Below are 21,921 nucleotides of genomic sequence, written 5' to 3' on the forward strand. Positions count from 1 at the left end.
TTTTTTCTTCATTGACTATGGATAGAAAGCAAGGGTAGGTAAATTGATGGGAGGGAACTAAGGTAAAACGTAGGGGGCGGAGCTATATACTGGGAGGACCTCATATGGGAGAACTTTGGCGGGCACGGGGGTAAAGAAAATTAACAGTTTACGGACCGGATCCAGCTGATGGGGGGGGCCTTAGCGTGCATGCAGGTGGAGCGAGTGCTGTACTCTCACGGCTGCGACCCGCTGCTATGCGGCAGCAGATTAACTCTTTGTGTAGTCGTGTGATTAATTGGTGAGCTTGGTGGAGGCACGGTGAATGTTTGTGATGGAATGGCTTGTTGTAAATTAATCCTGATTGACACTGTCACTAATTTTGCTTGTGAAATTATCACTATCACCGTGGGGGGGGGGCTCTGTGAAATATGGGTCGAGCACGGACTGTCATGACTGCGTTAATATGAATAAAAAATATTAAAGTTCTGTTTTGTCAATTCAAGGTTTTTCACCTGGGATGACACCAGAGACTGAAAGAGCCCTTGGCGCCAAAAAGTGTGAAAGAAAGAAAAAGGAGAAAAACGTGTCGGGTCTTTGAGTGAAATCGAGTTTCCAGTCGAATCTCAGTTCCCTTTCACGTGGGGAAACTGCACCACCTTAAATAGGAGCACGGAGAAGAACCTGACACACTCCACCACCCCCCTCATTTTTCTGGACTACGTTTTCACTACCCATATAAACGCCAAGATATTTAAACCCATAGTTCTTCCAGGTTAACCCCGATAGACTGGAAAGGTCCTCCCTCCAGTTGCAAGTGCCTCACCTTTTGCCCAGTTGATCCTTGAAGCTGAAAGATTGCCAAAGTCTTCCACGATCGTACCCAGTCTACCAACCTCCTCTTGGTTTTTAATTAAAACCACAACAAAATAGTCAGCATACGCTGAGAAAAAAAGAAAACCGTAATCATAGATATGATGGGTCAAAACTCTCTAGTCTTTCCTGATCTAATGAAGTTGGACCAGTCTTAATGCCCAATAAACCAGAGATGTCCAAAATATCACAAATTAAGGACACATTGTCCAATGTGCTCCTACCAGGCACGCAGTAGGTTAGGCCAACACCTTGGACAGGATTTTGTAGTCTGCACAGTGGAGACTGGACGCCAGTGCTTTAAGTGTTGCAGGTCTCCTTTTTTTGGCAGCAAGGTTAACACTGCTCTCCTGCAACTGAGCGGCAAACTCCTGTCTTTAAAACTTTAGTTTAAACAGTTAAAAGATCATCCCACATCTCTCTCCAAAACTCCTTGTAGAGCTCTGGAAACCCCTCAATTCCTGGGGCGTTACCCCCCTCCATGCGCTGCAGAGCCGCATAAAGTAGTTAAATTACCCTCCAACCGGTATTCACGTTCTCTGGAACTTTGGGAAGCTCTCTGCAAAAAGACCAAAGTAATCCATAATTCTCTCCGTACTCTCTGCAGTAGAATGTACTGCTCTTCTCCGGATGTCCTTGGGATCATTTTAGTTCCTGACCTGTCGCTGAGCAAAGACTAAAAGAGAGTAAAAAGAGTTTCTTCAGTCCAAAGAAGAATTTGGACATTGTGTCCATCAACGCTGCACTCATGAAGTGTTACCTCACCAATGCCCGCTGAGCTTTAGTGCCCAGCAGGTCTGCCAGGGCAGATTTTTTTGACTTGAGATCTTTAATGTGATCTTGATCTCTAGTGGATTCTGCTATATTCTGCTCCACGATTTCCGTCTCTAGATCTTTCATATACACAGTGATGTTGCGTGTGACATGAGAGAGTGTACTGTTGACAGAGCTGCTTTATCTCTATCTTCCCACAATCCCACCACTGTTTTAAAGAGAGAAAATCATGTATTTTGTTCCTAAAACCTAATAACATCATCTAAAAAAGCCATGTTAAATCAGGAATCAGGATCAGGAATCAGGAAACATTTATTTGCCAAAATATGTCAAACATACAAGGAATTTGTCTTGGCGGTTAGTGCGTGACAGTAGACAGACAAGACAACAGTGCACAAGTAATAAAATAAAGTAGAATGAAATGCTAATGCAATGGGTTAGTAGAATAATTTTAAATATTAAAAAGTTAAAAAAAAAATATTAAGCATAAAGTGCACTAACGAACAAGTAACAGACAAGTGACAAAGTGACGACAAAGTGATGAATTGCAGTTAAAGTGGCATGTGCAGTATGAAGGGGAGTGACCGGTGGAGTGTTATAGTCAGTCAGTGGGGGACCGGGCTCTGTTGATGAGCCCGACTGCCGACGGGAAGAAACTGTTCGTGTGGCGGGAGGTCTTAGTCCTGATGGACCTCAGCCTCCTGCCAGATGGAAGGGGCACAAACAGTTTTTGTCCAGGGTGGGAGGGGTCGGCCACGATCTTTTTAGCTCGCTTCAGAGACCTGGAAGCGAACAAGTCCTACAGGGACGGCAGATTGCAGCCGATCACCCTCTCTGCAGAGCGGATGACACGCTGCAGCCTGCCCTTGTCCTTGCCTCTGGCTGCAGCGTACCAGACGGTGATGGAGGAGCAGAGGATGGACTCAATGATGGCCGTGTAGAAGTGCACCATCATCGTCTTTGACAGGTTGAATTTCTTCAACTACCTCAGGAAGAACAGCCTCTGCTGAGCCTTCTTGGTGATAGAGCTGATGTTCAGCTTCCACTTGATGTCTTGGGTGATGATGGAGCAATGGAAGAAATCCACAGTGGTGACGGGGGAGACACACAAGGTGATGGGGGAAGGTGGGACTGTGGGGAAAGAACGCAGCCTTGGGGGGAACCGGTGCTGATGGTCCGGGAGGCTGAGACATGATTCCCCAGCTTCACATGCTGCTTCCTATCGGACAGGAAGTCTGTGATCCACTTGCAGGTGGAGTCGGGCATGTGTAGCTGAGAGAGTTTGTCCTGCAGCAGAGACGGGATGATGGTGTTGAAGGCAGAGCTGAAGTCCACAAACAGGATCCTGGCGTAGGTTCCTGGGGAATTGTTGTAGTATTAATAGCTGTAGAAATACTAGTAGTGTGGTAGTAGAACTATCAGTTGTAGTACTACTAGAAGTACTAGTAACATGCTTAGTGTTTGTAGTATTTGAAAGAGCAATAAGTAGTATTTGAAAGAGCAATACGTATTTAAACGAAACCGCTTCATTCTGAGCTTCATGATTAAGGTACAGATAATCATTGAGGCTTTTATTTTGTAATGATGGAATTGGGTGAGGTGCGAGTAACCACGGCAACGGTGCACCTGGGCTCATTAACGAGCTGCTGCAAAGGGCAGACACAGGACAGCGAGTTACACAGAATCCACACCTCAAACAAATGTCCACCAGCGCAAAACTATTAACAGCTATCTAAAAAATAAGACGCTTGTGCGAGACCCAAGACTCTACCGAACGCATGGATGTGTTTTTTATGTTTGTCCGGTAATAAATACGGCTCCTATCGCGGTTGACACAACGTGTACCTTCTGGATTTTTTGAGAAATATGTCGGCAGATTTGTATTGGAGCCTATGGGGCTTTTGGGAGAGGTTGTGTCACTCTAACACTCCTTAAGCCAAAAATAAAGAACTCTGGGATTCTATGAACACATTAATCCAATCAGCACAACCATGCCCTCATTAATCTGAAGAAATGAAGCATCAAAAGTGTATACTTTGGCTGTAAGGACAGAAGTTCCATATTTTTTAAACCAGATTCTGACGCTGCCCCACACTCTTAAGATCTCCGGGTCTCACTCCAGTAAAAGTCAGAAACGGAGCGAAGAACTAGTGAAACATAATCAGTGATTATGAAAAGAGTACAATAGATATCAACAAGCAATTTTTTTCAGAAAACAGTTGAGACTTGTGTCAACATTTGAAAGTTGAAATGGTGTCTGTAGCTGAAAGATTTGCGAAGCTGAAAAATCTGAAAGTTGAAGAAGTTTAAGGAGGATTTGAAAACAAACTCCATTTGAAAACCATGTTAAAATATTAATGATTATTGATTTATATAAATTTAAGCATAAGTGGTAGAAAGCTGAAAAGTCATAGCCCTAAAGCCAGAAAGGAGCTGAACATTTTAATATTTGAACGGTTTAAATAGCTGAAAATGTGAAAGAGTTGAAAGGTGGCGCGGAAGAAATAGAAGAAGCTGAAGAATAAAGATTCGAAGAACAATACTTGGAATGCATAATGCATTCCAACAATAAGTTGATTAAAGATTTGAAGAACAATAGTTGGAATGCTTAATGCATTCCAACAATAACACTCCCTCTTGAGTGGCCCCATGTATACTGTCTCCCATTCATTCGCCCTCTACCAGCCTCAGAACTTGCTGTGATGGACTGTGAGGCTCTATGTGCTTCCTGGGAAAAAGATCATTTTCTGTGGAGTTAAAATCCCCTCCAAAAAAAAAAAAAGCTTTATGACACTCCATAAGACAGTGCTTAAAACGTATAAAAACACTATTTTCAGGACCTGAAACAGAAGCATAGCCATTCACAAAAGCAAAGGTATGGTGTTCGAATGTTCACCACCAGTAGTCTAGCCTTGACCACCAGCTCTTCATCCAAAGACTGTAGTGCAAAGTTTTTGAAAAAAAAAAACTCACCCCCCCCATCGCTTGTGGTCTTGTAACTCAGCACGACCTCACCCCCCATTCCCTTTTCCAGTTTGTCTCATTGGACGCTGTGCGTTTCCTGTAAAAATATTGATTCATTTGAATTTCATCAGCTGATAAAGTAACACGCAAATATCTACTTTCTACAACTTACTCCTTCCTTATTTTAAAAATAGCCTCGTTACTCCTATTTCCTTTTGGCTTGTTTTCATTCCGACTTGTCATCTTTTAAAAAAACAAACACAAAAAACCTATCCAGATAAATTGCGCCATCCGGATAGAGTGAATTTGATTGTGGTTGGATGAGAAGTATAAACATATACCTTTCAGACACCCTATTGGTTTTCTCCGCAATGCACCTGCAGATGACACAAATCAGTGTGACGCCGGGTTGCGAAAAGGGGTCGGTGCAAGACCAACGGTGGTAGCATCCTCTTCAGAACAGCACAAACCAAACTCAGTTGGGTATTTAGCGACAGGGACCCGCCCCCTCCTCCATGCAGATTCCATGATACTGTTATAGAATATCTTCATGACCATGGGTTTGCCGTAAATGTTTTTTTCTAACTTTATTGAGAATCTGACACAATACAGTGACTTAGCGCTTTGAGCAAATGGTGCAGCGTCTTAAAGGGATCTGTTATCTGGCTGTATATATATAATATATATATATATATAAATTTTATTTTTAAGAAGCTTTCCAATGGAAACCTCGACAAGACGAAGGTTGTTTGCTTGTGCAAACAGGAATTAGTTTACTGTAGAAGTTCTTCAATTCTCAAATACCACCTAAATGCAAAGCATTGCTTAGCTAACGCGGAAGATGCCGGGCCAAGCACTGATGTAGCGCAGGGGAAGAGTCGTTGTCAAACTACTATGTTTGAGTGCAACCGAGGCAAGCCCGTCAGCACAGCTCTATCGGCCAAGCTAACGAATCTCCTCGCTCAGTGGATTGCCACCAGCTGCCGGCCCATCAGCGTGGTAGACGATGACGGGCTCGACCATGTTCTTCAGGCGGTGATCCATTTTCACAAACTACCTGCTAGACGAACTATGATGAGGAGAATACATAACCAGCACGCCCCTGGTCTAATGTGCCACCTGGTTTGAGAAACCGGTTCTCAAAGACTTACTTTTAGTAATTATTTGGGTAGCACACATATACTAAATGCCTTCGGCAGAATTCAAATGAGCCATTTTAATCTAGATTAATTTCAAAATTACAGTGAGATTTATCTAGATTAAAGAAATTAATCTATGCCCACCACTAATATAAAGATTATATATATATATATATATATATATATATATGTATATGTATATATATATATATATATATATATGTATATGTATATATATGAATATTTATGGATTAGAAAAAAGAAGTACTCATTGAATTGAATGAGAAAATGTGTCCAAACATTTGACTGAAAATGTGTGAATACTGAAATTGACTGCCACAGGAAAAACACAGGAATCCTCAAAAAGGGTATGCCTTTGGTCCAGAGGGCCAGACGTCGTAAAACAAAGATGGAACTTTCTAATGGCAGCCCCTCAACATTTTGATCACCTGACCATTTTCATTCCAAACTCGTTGTGGAACAGCACTTAGCCTTGTGCAGCCTTTGTCCAGCTGTCTATGTGGGTGAGTTAGCAGTTGTTCAGGAGAGGGTTGGCTCTGTTTCACATGACTGCAGCTACTCATTTAGACTCTGTTTACATCTGGCAGGTGGCACACCTCACCAAACCCCCCAAATGACGCCTCCATTATTTCACTCAGCCTCTGTCATGCCTCTCTGTTTGTTGACTGGCTTAACTTTCTCCTCTCCTTCCCTTGCACGTTCATTAAAGTTGGCTGCCTGCCCGTCTCAGCCTCTGCTCGCTTCCCTCCCCCAATCCCTCCACCCCTTCACTGCCTGCTTGGCCCCTTGTGAACTGTGTACAAATATAGATTAGTTTAGAAATTCATTAGCCCAGTCGTTATCTGTCATTGGCGTGCGGCGCACTATAACAAGCCCCAAGGGGAGAACGTCTGGGAGAATAAGCAATGAGTTCCTCTTTTTTTTGTCAAAGACAGACAAAGAAAGAAAGTTAATAAAGAGTGTGAGCGAGTATGGGGCGCGGTTTGTAAAATGTCACACGTTCTAAAATACTGCGCAGTTTTGCTACATTTAGCATTATCATGTGAACAAAAAAAGCACGACAATATTCATTTCACTTTTTCAAACATTTAGAGAGAAATTCATGTAAATCCATGCAATAAGTTTTCCGAGGACAATGTTTGGCAGTAACACAGTGTGAGAGACAGAGCAACGTCACCAGCATCACAAAGTATAAAAGCACTTGAGCGAAAATTATTTTTCACAACTGCTTTCATCAGGTGCGTACATATGTACTCAAGGTGTGTTTCATTCTTATTTATTACAGTTCCATTGCCTCTCTGGAGTTTCTCACACACATTTAAGCACGACTGTGATGGTATTATGTGTGTGTGTTTGGGTTCATGTGCATGTTTGGATTAACCTGCTGTCACTTCTGTGAAAGAGGAGCGAGACAAAATCAAATTCTGCCAAATCAAAATAGATTCTGCCTGTGGTAGAAGAGATGTTTTTGTTGATTCACCTCCTAGCAGCAGGAAGCAATCAGTTTGCTTTGGAAGCAGCTAAAATGATGAATGAACTGCTTTAATGCAAATGTTTGAGCACAAAGTATTCAGCAGGGGAAAACACTATGCATTAATATTTCATAGCAAGACGGCAGAACTTCATAGAGAACAGCGCATTGGGCACCACATATAGCCGTTGACAAGCTCCATCCCCAATTACAGGGGATTATGTTATTTCATGTGGAGGGGGACTGCTCAATGGATGCACACGCGGTCGGAATAAAGAGAAAATTGAGAAGAATTCTATTTTTTTGAGTTAGTCCAGAATGAGACGCCAGTCCCTAAACTCAATGACCCCAAATCTTACCACTAACCACTGTCCTTCTTGCACTGTTTTCAAAAATTGTTTAAATTCTTTAAGATCCACAACAGCATAAGGGACCCCCCCCTGCGAAATTGGAAGAGCTGAGCTGGAGAAAGAGCAGGTACTGGACGAGGGGACTTCTCTGTTTCGCAAAATAATATTATACTATGCATACTTTTTCTTACTTTAACTGTATTCCTGATTGCTTAATTTTTAAACTGAAGCCAGTTGACTTTTTATGACCTCTCGTCTCAGAAGGAGCGGGGGTGACGGTAGTGATCCTTGATCAGAACTTCAGAACTCCACAAAGATCCAAGATGGCGCCGACAAAGGCTGCCATGGTGCTTCGGTGGGCTTCGTTTTTTGTTGTTTTGATTCCCGGAGCTTTCACCAGAGATGAGCTCTTGAACATCCGAGGAACAACTCCAGCAGAGTTACTTCCAACTTTACTGCTATCTTCCGTGCAATTACTGGACATTCTAGTTAAAGGTGCGCTCACCTTTCGTCACACGGTGACACGCCGTAGGAGAGGAAAACGGGCCGGCTCGTTAGTGAGACTCCGCAAGCGTGGTTCTCGCACACCGCTGCCAGGGATCTTTCTCTCCAACGTGCGCTCACTGTGCAACAAACTGGACGAAATTCAGCTGCTGGTGAGGAGAGACAGACTTTTCTACATCCTCCGTTTTGTGCTTCACGGAGACGTGGCTCTGCGGATCGATACCGGACGCCGCGCTCCAGCTGGCGGGCTTCCAGCTGGCAGACTTTCAGCTGCTCAGAGCGGACCGCGACACGGAGCTCTCCGGCAAGACAATGGGTGGAGGAATCTGCTTCTACTTCAACACCAGCTGGTGCAACAACGTAACGGTGATCCTAAAACACTGTTCTCCTGATCTGGAAACTTTCTTCATCAACTGCAAACCATTTTATTCCCCCCGTGAGTTCGCTTCATTCATCCTGGTCGGTGTTTACATGCCGCCGCCGGCAACGTGCACGAGGCACAGCGGACACTCGCCGACCAGATACGGCGTGTGGAGCGGACCAACCCCAACTCTATAGTTATTGTCCTTGGGGACTTTAACAAAGGAAATCTCACCCACGAACTTCCTAAGTACAGACAGTTTATTAAATGCCCCACCAGAGAGGAGAACACGCTGGATCACTGTTACACCACAGTAAGCAGGGCTTATCACGCCGTCCCTCGTGCTGCACTGGGACACTCTGACCACGTCATGGTCCATCTGATTCCTGCATACAGGCAGAAACTAAAGCTCTGCAAACCTGTGGTGAGGGAATTCAAGAACTGGACCAGTGAGGCGCTGGAGGATCTTCGTGCGTGCTTTAACTGAAAAGACTGGGATGGTTTCAGGACTGCTACTAACAGTCTGGATGAGACAGCTGTGTACCATCATGCACCACGGTGAGTTTCAACAACGACAAACCCTGGTTCACAGCGGAACTCAGAACACTACGTCTGCAGAAGGATCAGGTATTTAGGAGTGGGGACAAAGACTGGTATACAGAGTCAAAATACAAGTTTAGCAAGGCGGTGAAAGATGCTAAACGACAATACTCTGAGAAAAGTGACTCCGCTTCGGTTTGGAGAGGCCTCAAAAACATCACAAACTTCAAGCCCAAAACCCCCCACTCCATGAATGACCTCCGCCTGGCAGACTAGCTGAATGAGCTGCAGCCCATCAGTGGCTCACGCCTCTACATCTGGATCACCTTCCCCATCCCCACCAGCAACGACCCTCTCTATTCTGGAGAGAGATGTTAAAAGATCTTTAAAAGACAAAACCCCCGTAAGGCAGCCGGCCCGGACTCCGTCTCCCTTCACACCCTGAAGCATTGTGCTGACCAGCTGTCTCACTGACATCTTCAACACCTCCCTGGAGACATGCCACGTACCAGCCTGCTTCAAGGCCTCCACCATCCCTGTTCCCAGGATCTGAGGACTCGTTCCAGGGACGGACAGCTGGGAAGAGGTCCCGGGGAAGAGCCAGGACTAGGTGGAGAGATTATATCTCTGCACTGGCCTGGGAACACCTTGGGATCCCCCAGTCAGAGCTGGTAGATGTGGTACGGGAAACAGAATTTTGGGGTCCCCTGCTGAAGCTGTTGCCCCTGCGACCCGACCCCGGATAAGCAGTTGAAAATGGATGGATGGATGGAAATATTTTTTATTTTTAACTTTAACTTTATTCTCTTATTTTAAACTAACCCATAGCCTTTCTACTAACCCATAGCATTAGCATTTAATTTTATTTTATTACTTGTGCACTGCTGTCTTGTAGTCTATTGTTATACTGTCTACTGTTACGCACCAACCGCCAAGTCAAATTTCTTGTATGTATGACATATTTTGACAATAAATGTTTCCTGATTCCTGACCTGAAATTAAACATATGACTTTACTGGCTTCTCTGTCCTTTCAAAAAGTAATCTTTGCTTCATTGGATATCCATTTGCTATTGAAAAGGTGGTTCTTGCAAAGTATATTGTCACCATCATCCTGGCCTTTAAAAAGATGGTGGAAAGATATGAAATCCTTGTTAGTTTAAACTTTATTAGTAGACTTAGGGTGGGCTCAGCTGTGGGTATGGTGTGGTTGAACATAGGACCATAGAAAAATAATCTTACTGTGTCAGGGTCACAGGAGTACGTCATCATGGCCAAATGTGACAAGTGTGCTATTCCCTTGGATAAAGGGCCGGGCATGTGCTGTGTACAAGCTGTTCATGCTCTACTGGGTATGCAGTCTTACCTACCTACCAGACCTGACAACAAACAGGAGCGCAGAGGTCTTGTACGTCATTTCAAAAGCAAAGCCTTCTAATCACATCACATCTTTTTTCTTGCAAAGGATACAAGCTTATTTTAACTGTAAAATATTACAGAATGTCTACAGCTACAGTAGCCGAATGTCAGCACACGCATCATTCTCCTTCAGCTTGATGCTGCTTCCTCCGGCTCCATAAAACAACTAAATGTTAAGTTAGTTTATAATAACACCACAAAACAAGAGGAGTAAAGCAAGTTCAGTTTCTTTGTGTATTTATTCTGTAATGTTACTAACTTAGAAAGTGATATTTCAAGTTCATAACTTGTCTGCCTGAGCTCACTTTGATCCACTTCTGTTCATAATATGAAGTATAAACTATATATAAAACAGTCACAGCTTCAACCTCTAAAGTGTGAAAGTTGTTAAAGTGACTTTTCACTAATAACTACAATAACCGTTAACAGCGCAGCGGCTCCGGATAACATGAGCTGCTTGTTGTGTATTTGTTATAAATGTCTGTTGGTACAATGAGCAGTTTGTTCTTTTTTAAGTTTATTCAAAAACACACTATCCGTTACCAACGTCACGTAGCTTAAGTGATTTCATAAAGTAAGATGTAATGTTATATGTCGCCTAAACTTAGGTTAATAATGAAACCAACTACGATGCTTTGTTTCTGCAGGTAGGAGCAACTTTAAACATAAAAAATAAATAAATCCTCGTCGGCCCACACTGCATGCTAATGTAACGGGTGTTTGACTCCACTTGCCATCGCTAGCAGGGTGTGCAACTGGGTGTCTAACGTCACTAAATAATCGGTCGATTGGAGCCGAATGTGGTCCGTGTCCTGGTGGTAATTCTAAAAACACAACGCAAGAGAGAGAGTACAACCGCTACACTGGGATATGCTGAGCCGTAAAGAACCGATCAGATGTGTCCTCCAAATCGTCTCGTGGAGGGCTGCGTCCCTCGACCGCCTTCAGAGGAGCCGACGGAACGGGACAGACAAGTCGCAGCCGAGTGGCAGCGGAAGTGATGTATGCGGTGGATGAATGCGTCCTTAAGGATGCAGCCCAGCGACTTCTGGACACAGCTATTATGTATGTACACACAGGGTGGAAAGAATCGGACCTGCACATGGGGAGGAGCAAGTTGCCTGGAACAGGATGAAGGTTAACGTTCAATATAAAACAAAATCACGAGACAACCTGATTTAATTAACTTAACACCGCTTCTTGGACATGACAGTCGTAATACAGAGGCAGACATATGCGATCTTTACAACAGTTCACACGGATATAGTAACTAATTTGGTATCATCAGGAGAAGGACAAGAGTTGGCAATTGCGGCCAGAATGGTTGCGTCAAAGCATAAATGCATCTGAAATGTGTCTGGAGCAAAACACAAGTGTAGCCTCTAAGGCATTTAAAGAAGTTTCTAAAAGCAACCGTGTAGCCTCATTTGAGGCAGAATTTATGCTTGGTCAAATTTGACACTTTAGGATGTAAAGTGTAGACGTGTAACCTTTTGTTAAAGACATCTAAAGAAACAACTGCATACTCATTGCTAAATTCACTGCACTTGTTGTGTGAGTTATGACCCAGGGTGACATAACCCTATTTCTTATTAGAATGCTCAAAGTTAACATTTCAATTAATATCTTGTGCAACAAGCTAAAGCCGGATGTTGCTGCAATCCTATAAAATCTTTCCATCGAAAATGATTCATACAGTAATATTTTAAAACATGACATTTTCTACTTCTACCCTAATGTTTTGCCTGTTTCGCTTTGAACAATGCGAATATACATGGCTGGTATATATGTTTTTGCCCTTTATCTTTTTATGGACAGAAAATATTTGCATTTGCAATTTTCTAGAAAAGTCAACTAGTTTGGGTTAACAGTGTATATTACAGCTCTGTTTTAGCTCTTTAATGTTTTACAGCATGCCAAAAGATGCAAGGACCAAAACCAACCACTCATTCTACGGACTCTAGTCTCAATCCACTCTAACCTAACGAGAAACTTAAATTCAGGAAAAGCTTATTTTTCATCTATTTTAGGATTGTATTCAATAAACAAACTAGGCCCTTTACCTTGTACCAGCTTTACTTCTCCATCCTCTCATGTTCCACTTAGGGCGGACTGGACTCACATCGCCTCTCAAGGTACAAATGTCATCACAGGAGAGGATGAGGCCACTCTTGGTTATAATTGGGATTATTATCACTTCTCCACTTCCTACCCCCTACTTCTAACACACAGTCTCATTTTGATCTCAACTACATAACTACAAAGTATTCTGACTGTATATTGTGCTTTTGTAATCTGTTTATAGACAGTCAACATCTCCAGGAACATATCTTACCATGAAAAGACACTCAAAAAATCACTAACAGCGGGTAAATGTACGATTTAATGGCAGAAGATGCCAGAGTTTTCTTCTTCAGATGACATCTCTCCACGGAATCAGTTGAGCTGTTATCCCTCAGAACACTGCAGAGATGAAGATAACATAACTGTGCAAGATACAGGCAATATATTTTACAGGCGTGTAGTTGAGATCTAAATGAAGGAGATCGTTGCTGGGTGTGGTCAAAGCAGGGGCACCAGAAGCAGAAGAGTAAGAAGTTGAGACAACATTTTAAATGTCCCTGGAGGTATATTTGTTCTGGACTCCATACAAAGAAAATAAAAACCAACAGTTACATATACAGGACATTGCAACATTTTTTACCCCCTTGGTTTCTCACCCATTTTGTTACATTAAGAAAATGGACCAAAAATAGATTTTCAATTTGGATTTTATGTAATTGACCTAAACACAACGGTCAAAATTGGTAGAGTAAAATAAAAATAACTTGTTTTATTGAATACTGAAAATTTGGTATAATTGGAATATTGATCTTTGGTTATCAAGCCATTGAACAAAATCTGGAGTTACCTAATACCTCAGGTCATCGAGTTAGATTGTACATAGGTGGTATTATTTAATGAAGTGTGGTATGATCTAACGGAGCACAATTAAATCCATTATCTCAACTGAAAAGGGTGGTTACCGCAACATGCTGTCAACCAAGACTGCATAGAGAAATAGGCACATTAACTAATGCTCAACTTCAAAGACCCGAAGTCTGCCAGAAATATACATCTGTTGTTGCAGTCTGGCCTGTTTTGAAATCTGAACCCAGAAGTTTTTAAGGGCACAGAATAGCCAGCCCTAGGGTCATTTATTTATTTAGTGTATTGGTTTATTTAGTAGGGACAGAGGACATCAATAAAACATTCCTGTAAATGAGACATAGTTAGCAGAGAGGCTATTTTTCATCTTTAGTCTTCAATAGACTAAAGTTGACAAAAGCAACCTCATAAACAGATTATACATCTCAAAATTACAAAGTTATGCAGCATTTGCCTTTTAAAAGGATGCAGACACAATAAAAGAAGAGATAATATTAATATAAGTAGAAACAGCACACTGTAATACTACATCGTCAAGTACTATTAAGAATATAGTACTTTACTTGAAGAAAATAACAGCACATGCAAAGCAAGCAATGAGGAATAATTAGGTTAAAAGCAAACAATCTTATGAAAGATTATGTTGAATTATTAGACAATACAAATTGTAGGTAAAATACATAAGTCAGTCTGACACCGCTAAAACTTGCATGCTGGTGTTTGCAAGATACAAGACAGAGAGCATAAATAGGACAAATAAATATTCCACGCATCTCTATTTCACAGTGATGAATTTATAACCAGATGCTTGATGTTCCAGAGTTTGAATCTATTGCTTATATTGGGGAATCCATCATTGTAGTTTCTCTAAGTAGAAGATAAAGGAAAAAATCGTTTAAATTCTGCCAGATATACAATATAATAACACACTGGGTTAACATTAGCTGACGTTGGTCAGCACCTAAAACAGCAGTCAAATTCTCCACTGGTTCTTCTGACAACACAACGCAGGTTCCGACCAATGACCGGTACTTTCATTTTTGTCTGGGTCTGGTCGCTTAACTGCAGAGCAAGTTCAGAATTATGCAGCTGTGGTTCGTCATGTGCATATTAATGTGTGTGTTCAACCTCATCAGTGTCAAAACTAGCACTGGGATCCAAACATGACCTACTTTGGTCTTTCTCTGTTATGCAACTTTACTTCTAATTTTATCCATTTTTGATTATCTCACAGAAAAGTCCAGACATTAAAGAAGTGTATATATGTATATACACATATATAGACATGCACATTTCCTTTCTACATAGCTTACATATAAATTAACTAAACATTATGTCTAATTTATTTAGCTGCTTTTATCCTAAATAAATTGGTACATTCAATCTACTTTTAAAATAAATTATATGTAAGGTCATTCAATTAATTTTTGATATTTAAGTCGGCAAACTTATTTCTATTTTTCACATTTAAGTATAGCATCTGCGCTTTATTAAAAATTGAAATTATTTCCGCAATTAGCTGTTGGGGAAAAATAACTGAAAACAAAATTATAATTTTTTTACAACCTGGATCCACACTCTTAAATTTCTCTAAGAGACACGTTTTTCATTGCCCTGTATCACATTTCCCCTTTATTTCTCTTTGTGTGTGCATTGTGTACAGTGAGAATATGAGCCACTCCCCCTTCAACTTCTTCTACTGTGTTCCCAAGGACAACAATACAGTGAAGTCTTCTCGACATACATTCCGAAATCTCTCATTCTCTAGGAGGCCAATGGATCCAATTTTAGAATTCCATAACGGAAAGAAAAAAGTTGCATGCCACAATTGCCTTGTCTAAAGTCCAACGCTTTGTTCTTTTTTTTAAGCGGGGCATTTGTAGGGATGTGTCTCCCCACTGAGGGTCTCATGTACGTACATTTGCAAATCAGCGCCACGGCAAACGTGCACATAACGCACGCTGTGATACTTCAGTTTACATCTGATTTATAAAACCTGCAACTCATAGGGTAATCAGTGCCTTTCTCCGCCCACTAAACCCCCCAGTGCGAGCATTTAAATGCGCACTTGAATGGACCTCCTTCTTCCTTTCTATCATGGATTAGCCAAAAACAAAAATTCAGTGACAGCGAATTTGATGTGTAGTTTGGCATTAGTGGTGGGGAAAATTGTGTATTGATTAGTGTGCTATGATACAGTTGAGTGCAGACTGATCTTCCCACTGCTGATTCTATTCCTGTTTGAAATTAGCCTGATTTATGTTCGTACCGCGGAATACATAATTAGACTCACTTTATGCATCCCCTCCCATCTCTTTATAGGAAACTCCAACTTTGACCTATGCATGACATAGAAAAGCGTGTTTTTTGCCCTCTTCAGTTCCTGCGACAGGCAGTCTGTGCTTTTACTTCAGTGCGGCACATACCTCACCATGCTTTTACACATAGCGAAACAAATATGCCTGAAGTCACAGCAAAAGTTCATGAGGCCCTGAGTGTCAGACAAATGTAAGAAAACGACATGTGCACCAGGGACAGAATTGAATCATCAGCCTGCTTTCTGCCTGATGCAACACTGCCATAGCAGTCATTTTTATTTGATTATTGTCTTTATTCAAAAGTCATCAAAAAGAAAAGTCTCTGAAACTTTTTTATTCCTTTAGGAGGAAACCAGATCGCTGGTGTGGTTTCAAAATCCTTCCTATTTCGGCTTAGGTCCTATCTTTATTGTGACCAGCATTATCAGGTATGATGAATTTTAAAGAGGATTCTAGTCAACATATGTGTATCTTTGAGGGTTTCCTGTATCCAGGACTGATCAATTCTACCAGGAATATGTAATATATAGTTTCCCAAAACTGACAAGTCTAATTTAACATTTATAATATTGCATTGTTGTGTGGAATCCCGCCACTGACTTCTTTCTCTGAGATTTTCGAGATTGTGTTTCCTGGTGAGGCATCTGGTTTCTCTGTTTTGGGGGTATCTGATAGTGTATCTGACTGGCCTTCTCTTTAATCTATTCGGTTTCTGGGGTCCGTGCTGAAGAGATATCGATGCGATGCAACTACAAGCTTTCCGATTTATAATTCTGATTAAACAAAGTGATTTCCGTCATCCCTGCCTGGTGGAAGATAAACGGCAGATGAGATAGAAGGAAACACTGAAAAACATTCAGAGGGAGATTTGTGCCTTTGGATTCATCCTTCCTGATGGGTGAAGGCCGGGCTCCAGCTCGACTACTCCATTCGGCAGCCCCTTAACCTCTGCCAGGACGCCCACCTGTCCACCACGTATAGCATCTCTCCACGTGATCAGCAAGGGGCTGGATAAAACCTCCTTCATTTTTTATAACACAAGAGAGCCAACAGGAAATGAAAGACGCTTTGCCTGGAGGACAAATAAAGAGAGGAGGGAGAAAAATCAACGGCAGAGAGGGAAAATCAGCTCTTCATCTCCCAGAGCTATGGAGAGAGACAACTTTTTGGTGCATGTGTATGTAATGTAACTGCAGAAGTGCACCGTCAGAGAGGAGATGTTTTTGTTTTTTTGGCATGGCCAACTCTGTGTACTTATAAATATTGTCATCCTTCTTGGGGCAAAAGATTAAAAGGGAGCTTTTGGGCCAAGTACTGGAGCTCATTTGTTATGTTGAAGAAGAAAAGTGCCTGCAGCTACACAGAGAGAAGGGTGGAGGCAAAGAGAGGGAAAGTATGCAAGGAGAAACTCACTCTGGCAGATTTACTTCTTGAATCCAACATGTGCCAGCAAGGTTTTAATGCATTTGGAGCTTATGACTCTGCTTTTCCATTTACTATCTTAAAGTAAGTTTACTATCTTAAAGTAAGTTACTATCTAACTTATTTTTTGGGGTTTTATTTTGGATATATTTTTTCACATTCCGATTCTAATGTCTAACTATTAAAACATTCTTTGTTCTTTGAAAGAGCATTGTATTACTATGCTACTATATTGTCATTATGTTATCAGTGGCATAAAATGGTCTGAAAATTGCAATAATTTCGCAATAAATGTTGGTGCAATAATTGGACAACAAGAATTGAATATCATGACAGCCCTATCTGAGACATTAATAACATGTTATACTCTGCTTTGAAAATTTGGATCATGGACATTTTTTTTATTTACATGATCATATGGTTTATTTTAAGATCCGTTTGAAATAATTCATATTGTTTTAAAGAGAGATACAAGCAGAACGCTCTCATACTTGCAGCGCAAATAGTTCGGACTGTGGTTATGTGAACACACCTTAACTGAAAAGTTTGGTGGCCGTAAAAACAGTAGCTCAGGAATCATCCACCTTGTCAGGGAAGTGTAGATTTAACCGTGGTTGGCTATGTATGGAAAAGTGCATCTCATGAGTTACGACAAACAAAGACCCGGGACGAGCAGAATGTAAGTAATGTAGCGACTGCTAGCGAAGCCACCATGCTGAGCAGCACGTCTCTCTCTTCGGCCTCCGGCTCTGTACGCGACACCGGCATTTCCCGACGTGCGCTGCCCGTCTGCTAGCAGCAGTTCCAAGTTGTAAACAGAGGGCGTGGCGGCGTTGCTTCTGTGTTCTTTGTCATTGAGCCGTATTAAGCTGCAGACACGTGACTTAATTTTCCTCCTCGAATGACAGGAGATAGTTTGATTGTTGCGTAAAATGAAGACAAAACGAAAATAATCAGGAATCAGGAAACATTTATTGACATAATATGTCAGACATACAAGAAATTTGTCTTGGCGGTTGGTGAAAGCGTCGACTTAATCTACAATTAATAAATTCTGTCACACGGTAGAAACGATATGCTCTTGTGCCTAATGCAGCTCTTCTGTGTTGCACCTACTGCAATCACGACGTCAATACATGGAGACACGGAGCGTCAATCCAACATAAATGCTTTCAATATGTTACATATCTTTACTTCCTGCACAATGATTTTACATTAAATGATTAATATTGCCAAAATTCCAATGAAGTAATACATACACTTACGGCTCTTAAAGAGACTGTAGGTATACTGTAAACTATTCATATATTGTCCATAATTTGAAGTAAAAAAAGAAAGAAAAAAAAGTATTGGTTCAGGTGCTGTTTGGCACTGGTATGTTTTAGAGGTATTGTTTTAGCACTGATGTCAGGAAAAACCCAAACAATACTCATCCAGAGCGGATAATTGTAAAAAAAAAAAAAAACAGACTTTCTTGGGGCCTAATTGAATGGTAAGGGAACTGTACGCCTTGGGATTCTCATTGTTAGTTTCAACACTACATTTTCTCCATTTCTTCATGTACACACAGAGATTTCACAAAATTTGGTCATGGAAATTTAGTTTAAACTCGTCAAAATGTTTATGAACCCTGACTGATATATCATCAAAATATTTGATGACAGGCACCGAGCACAAAATTGCTTTTTTAACTGCGAACAACAAACTATTGCTGATCAAGATATTGAATTTAAAATTAAATCAATGAAATCTAATACATGTTTAATGTATATTTATATACAAGCCAAAAAGGATGAATCTCAATGTTCAAAACTTGGTAGGCTTTCATGCCGCACTATTAAGGTATTATTTAAAATTGTTCAGAAAGGCAAATTACTGAATATTTGTTTGAAAGGCATCTTGCTTTTAACACCATTGTTGACCTTTCTCCCAGCACTAACCCTTGAGCAACCTATCTATTCAAAAGGCAACATAGTAAGGACCACATTGCCTTGGGTTTAGCTGTTGGTCTCTCCCTATAGGATGGCTTGTTTTTAACTGAAGTTGTGTGTGTGTGTGGCCCAGACGACGGTCATGCCGGGTTTAGGGTGTCCTTGTGGAAGATCAAGCCCTGGGGCCGGCCTGGTGAGCTAGAGCAGTCTCAGACTTTTGCACGCGGGATCTAAATAATTCACACAACATAGTGCCATCCTTTTCACTTCACTAGCATTAAGCAAACAAAGAGAACCCAGAAAATACTGCAGAGAGATGAAGAGCAGAGAAGAGATATAGAGTAAACTGCATTAGCAGTGCTGGGGATTCCCATGACTTTGAGCATATTCATAACCAGCTAACTTAAACCTTGCTTGACAGGTTCTTCTGGAGAGCATCTGCGAGGGGCAACATGTCCAATTCCAGCTATGCTGTGGTTGGTGGGTGGGCTGGAGGATATGGCAGGGTTTAAGGTAAGAGGTAAATCGAGTGGAAACATTTGATTAATCCCCAAACCCTAAAACTAAAAATCAGTCATTTGAGATGATTACCAGGGCATGCAGGAAACTCTTTAGTCACAAATGTCAAACGGTGGCCTAAATCGTTTTTTAATACGGTCTAATAGTGCTTCTCAAGTATTTTTCTTTCTGGCCTTGGCCCTGCCGGCTCATGATGATAAAGCGTGACGCACTAGAGAGAAGTTGACAACACTAGAGTTACCCCAATTATTGAACTGTCGCTCTTCTATAACATAGCAGCTTCTTCAAATATAAATCTCTTTCAGTCCTTAACTCAGTCACACATGGTTTTAGAACCTAGCAGAGAACAGACCTGTAGCTTGTAGAGAACAATTAGAATACTGTTGAAGGAAGTGGATTCATCAGTACATACTGCAGGGGAGAACAGACATGTAATTATCTGTCCTCTTGTCATAATCCGACTTCAGTGTAACTGCAGCTCACATGCTGGTTTTGTCCAAATGGAAGTACCGGTAATTGGTACTTGTTATTGTGATTAACATCAGGAGTATTACGGCACAATCAAGAGAGCATGGATTTTCTATTTGGAATCCGTACAAGCACACAAACTGAATGAGAGCAGTGGTTGCCCAAAGGGAGATGGCCCAGCAAGATGACGTTGGTGCGTCCACTAATATCAATCGTCCCTCTTGGCCCGTGGATTGTTTGAAAGGGTAACTGCAATGACCTGAGAACTGGCAGGGCACCAGGGATATACACACATACACTGGGGCAAATGAGGCGCGGATACAAGTGCGGAAGGCCTTGTAGAAGATTGGTAGGATACAAATGGAGAGAGGGAAAAACTGGGTATGAGTGTTCTGGGGAATAAAGCCCTGCTTATACTGCTTTTACTGCTGCCCTAAGCAGCCACATGCAAAGGCTGCAGTAATTGAGGAGAGAGATGCAATACATCTTGTATTTCCTCTGAATTGATACATTTGGTTACTTTCACAGAAAGTGATGGAAGAGTGACGTGATGAATGAAAAGCTTTTCACTTTCAGTGTGAAGTAGATTTCATAATATTACAAAAATTATTGGATGCAAACCATGTCAATTATGACATCACAAAGCAGGTAGAGAGAGGTGCCATTCATGTTCAGTGATCCAACAAAGACACCATTTGAAGTGCACAGTAAGGGGGGAAAATAACAAACTAAGAGAGGGTTAATCTGCAAGTATAGGTGCTAAGGAATAAAAGGGGAAAGAAGTTCAAAGTCACAGAGGGGGATACTGCTGTACATGGGGGTGTGGTGTTAATTAGATAGCTGTGTTGTAATAGGCCCTGTATTACTTTCATTCATAGGATGAAATCTCCGGAACAAACAATGTACCATCTTGCTAAGCTTGGGAGCAAGTGGATGGTAAACCAGCTTTCATGGTTGGTTTGGTTTTGTTGGCCTGACAACCTCATAATCAGCCGGGCGTCTCTTCTGCTGCTGAACTCCTCTTGGACACTATGGACAGGTTTGTTCAAAGTATACATCCCTTTCCACCAGGCATTTTCACTTTTATCAACCCGGATTAGCATCCAGTTTTCCAATAGGATCAAAGGAGCATTCTTGGAAAGGTAGAAATGACGTTGGCCTTTGGCTGGAAGGTGGCAGGGGCTGAAGCCTTGGTGATAACCTGTCTGCTAAAAGCTGAACCAGTAACATGAGCCAATCGTTGATGAGCCTCGGACTTCAGCTTCTGTTGAAATTCATCTGTGGGTACTTCGCAAACGGTTTGTTCTAACACAGCTACATCTGAGGAATATCAAAGTGCAGTAGTAATGCTTCTTTAAAATATATTTATGTTGTAAATTACTGTAGGCCAATCAGTTATATTAAAAAAGGGCCCCTGTCTTTATTGACCAGTCCGACTCCCCTCCATACTCCTATGAGAGGGAGTACTGACTTTTTCTAAACATGGGTGACTCAAGATGTTGTATCGGACATAGAGAGAATGACTGGTGGGACTAAAACATTTTGAAAGTCCTCACCCGCACCCGGACTGCACCCAACGAGATCCAGTCAGATCTGGAGGTGGATCGACACAAATGTAAAGCACCAGCTTGTGTCAGCAAAGCTGTGGCAACTTAACAGTACACAGAGTGCCAGCATGTCAGAGACATGACTCAAAGGGGCTGGTCTACATGCGTGGTCGACCATGCTATGTGCCCAAGGGACATACTCCACACCCTCCTACACGCGCACATACACACACCTCAAAGAGCTGCCTTGGATTAACTGGTAATCTTGTGAAAGCAGCAGGATATCAAAATATCACTCACTGATGATTATGCTGAATCATCAATGCAGGGGAAGTATGTGAAGTTTGCCTCGTGGGTGCTGACTAGTGGTGTCCCATCAGTGGAGGACCTGGTT

Source organism: Gasterosteus aculeatus, chromosome 4 (genome assembly GCF_964276395.1).
Source record: "Gasterosteus aculeatus chromosome 4, fGasAcu3.hap1.1, whole genome shotgun sequence".
Classification (NCBI taxonomy): domain Eukaryota; kingdom Metazoa; phylum Chordata; class Actinopteri; order Perciformes; family Gasterosteidae; genus Gasterosteus; species Gasterosteus aculeatus.